At 46.1% G+C, this 3,396-nt stretch overlaps 1 non-coding gene across 1 annotated transcript; it reads right to left on the reverse strand.

Moving 5' to 3' along the window:
* Nucleotides 1–289: 289 nt before the first annotated feature.
* On the reverse strand, nt 290–380 carry LOC117091245. The gene has a single exon (XR_004440352.1). It is a non-coding gene; the product is annotated as a small nucleolar RNA SNORD88 (small nucleolar RNA).
* Nucleotides 381–3,396: the final 3,016 nt, after the last annotated feature.

Consider the following 3,396-nt stretch of genomic DNA (forward strand, 5'->3'; position numbering starts at 1 on the left):
TTCCAATCTCTCCCTCAATACCCTTCTGCCACAGTGGACTTTGAACACACACAGCCCTTTTTTCCCTAGGGCCCTTGAATTAGCTGTTTTGTCTGCCTTTCCCTTTTCACTTCCTTTTCAAATGGCCAGGTCTGCTCATCCTACAGATCCTAGCTTAACTGCCTCCTCTTCGAAGAGGCCTTCAGCGGCCCCTCTAGCTAAAGTAGAGTCAGTCCCCGCTATAATTCTCCATCATACCATGACATTTTTGCTTTTTTCATAATACAAACCACAGTAAAATTAGTTTTCTTTTTCTCTCAGATCCCCAGGAGTCAAAGGTCTTGAGGAACGCCGTGTCCTCCGGAGTGATCATAGCCCAGTGCTGGACAACATGGGATGTAATTTTTTAACTTATTCATTTCCTTTTGTGTGTGTGTCTCTCACACAAGACTGTAAGTTTGATAAGGAGGATCCCTATACCTGCTTTGTTCCCCATTGTGTGCCCAGCACCTACCTCAGGGGTCTATCATTTCAGAATGCACGAAACTAACAGAAAACTAACAGTAGCTTAAGCCAAGAAGGTTTTCTTTTCCCACATAGCAAGAAATCCAGAGACAGGTTCAGTGCTCAATGTTGATGTCTCTGTGCTTGTCTTTCTCTCTCCCTCAGGGCCACAAGGTGGCTGATGCAGCTCTTGCCATCTCATCCATGTTCAAGGCAGGAAATTAGGGAGAGGGGGACAGGCTGTATCAGTTGCATCTGTCCCATTTTATGAAGAAACAGAAGCCTTCCCAAAACCCATCCGAGTTCTACTTTTATCTCATGGGCCAAAACTAACACCCAGGGCCATCCATAGCTGCAAGGGATAGTGTGTGTTGGGCTTTGTAACCTCTATAGTGAGGAGCAGCAAGGAAGAAGAATATTCAGAATGGTTTTGAGGTAGCTGATCAACAGTGTCTTTTGCAAGGGGACTATGTGAAGATGTGTATACCTGAGGTCAAGAGTTTGGGAAGATGGGAAACAGCTGGAGAGATGCGTTGAGGCCAGATTGCAGAGGATCGTAAAGACTTTAATTCTATATTCTCACTTCTTTTTTTTGTTTCTTTTCTTGAGAGAGAGTCTCGCTGTGTCACCCAGGCTGGAGTGCAGTGGCATGATCTCGGCTCACTGCAGCCTCTGCCTCCTGGGTTCAAGCGATTCTCCTGCCTCAGCTTCCCAAGTAGCTGGGATTACAGGTGTGTGCCACCATACCCAGCTAATTTTTGTATTTTTAGTAGAGATGGGGTTTCACCATATTGGCCAGGCTCATCTCGAACCCCTGGCCTCAAGTGATCCATCTCCCTCAGCCTCCCAAAGTGCTGGGATTACAGGCATGAGCCACCACACCTGGTCTGTTCTCACTTCTGAGCCAAGGCACATGGCTCAGGAGCACTAGCTGCCTCCCCTCATGGTGTCTCTTGCTTCCCCCGTCTCTCCTCTCTCCCACTTTGAAAACCCAAAACAGTGGAGCATGGTCAAGATGAGGAAGGGAGGAGGCATCTTCAGTCCCCTACCCACAGCGAGGCCATAGCAGGTGACTGGATGATAGTGACAGAATGAATTAAGAGAAAAAGGGATTAGGAACCAGGGAAATGAAGGAAGTTTGTCCTTGTTCTGGACTTACGAATGAAAAACAGAACCAATGAGACTAGGATTTCTAATTGTCCATCTGTGGATTAGTAAAGCAATCTTTTTTCCTGATTCCCAGTTATCATCTTGTCAGTATCTTTCCCAAAATATACTGATGGAAAAACCCTCTGGCCCCATCTCATTCCTCTCTAGGGCCTGGAATAAGGCATATGGCTAATATTTTAGATTGTAAATTGGATAGCAGTAACCAGAAGAATACAGATATTAATAAAATCTAAACTGTACTCTAGGTTTAATGCTCAGGACCATAGCCTGAAGGCTGCTGCCTCAGCCAGGCACACTGGCTCACACCTGTAACCCCAGCACTGTGTGGGGCAGAGGTGGGTGGAATGCTTGAGGTCAGGACTTCGAGACCAACCTGGCCAATATGGTGAAATGCTATCTCTACTAAAAATATAAAAATTAGCCAAGTGTGGCAGCATGTGCCTGTAGTCCCAGCTACTCAGGAGTCTGAGGCACAAGAATCATCTGAACCTGGGAGGTGGAGGTTGCAGTGAGCCAAGATCGCGCCACTGCACTCCGGCCTGGGTGACAGAGCGAGATTCTGTCTCAGAAAAATAAATAAATAAATAAATAAAAACCTGCTGCCTCTGCAGATTAGCATATATGAGGATGTTTTCCCTCCCCCAGAAGCCATCTTCCCTAGGCATGAATATTCCTTGCATGTTTTGTGAGCACCGCCCAGTAAAATTTGTTCTGGATGCTCCACAGCACGCCACCACATTCTCATGCTCATCTGAGTGTTTAAGGGCCATAGGGTGACTGTATGTAAATACAGTGGAAGGCTTGGCTGAGCTCAGGGAGTTAATTGGTCATCACTTGTTTAAGAAAGACCTCCTTAATTACATTTGGCTTCTCCACTCCTGAGTAATGTTACTTTGATCATGAGCACAGTGATTAAAGTTTCATAGCATGCCGCATTGGTAGGTATATAGTTGACTGAATGCCATGGATCTTGCCTTTGAATTTATATTTCTAACTAGTTCTGGCCTTTTTCTTTAGAAGTAATTTTGTTTCTATAGCAACATTATTCTAGAGGAACTGGGGACAGACCCAAACAATATCCACAAATGCAGAATCAAGAATCAAACCGTGTAAGGTGGAAATGCCGGAGTGGGCTGAAGGTATGGCAAGAATTGGTGTAGGCTATGAAGAGCTATTGCATAATCAAACTTCAAGTAAAAAGACCTCCTGTCTCCTTGGCAATGAATTAATTAGACCCTCATCAAAAAGTCTTTTTTTTTTTTAAGATGGAATCTCACTGAGTCACCCAGGCTGGAGTGCAGTGGTGCGATCTCAGTTCACTGCAACCTCCGCCTCTTCAGTTCAAATGATTCTCTTGCCTCAGCCTCCCGAGTAGCTGGGACTACAGGTGTGCACCACCATACCCAGCTAATGTTTTTGTATTTTTAGTAGAGATGGGCTTTCACCATGTTGGCCAGGCTATTCTTGAACTCCTGACCTCAAGTGATCTGCCCGCCCCGGCCTCCCAAAGTGCTGGGATTACAGGCATGAGCCACCACACCCAGCCAAAAAAGTCGTTTCAAGAGTGGGCTCAAACCCCAGCTCTTCTCATATCCTGCCTCTTGCTCCCTTTTGGGTTCCTTACCTTCCAGCAGCACTGGAATTATTGCTGGTTCCCCTGGCAGCCTCCCCACCGCCCCTCCTTCATGCCTTCACTCATACTGCTGTCACACCTACAATCCCCAATCCCTTTAGAGTCCAGCT

The sequence above is a fragment of the Trachypithecus francoisi genome, unplaced genomic scaffold, assembly GCF_009764315.1.
Source record: "Trachypithecus francoisi isolate TF-2019V2 unplaced genomic scaffold, Tfra_2.0 Lachesis_group11, whole genome shotgun sequence".
NCBI lineage: Eukaryota > Metazoa > Chordata > Mammalia > Primates > Cercopithecidae > Trachypithecus > Trachypithecus francoisi.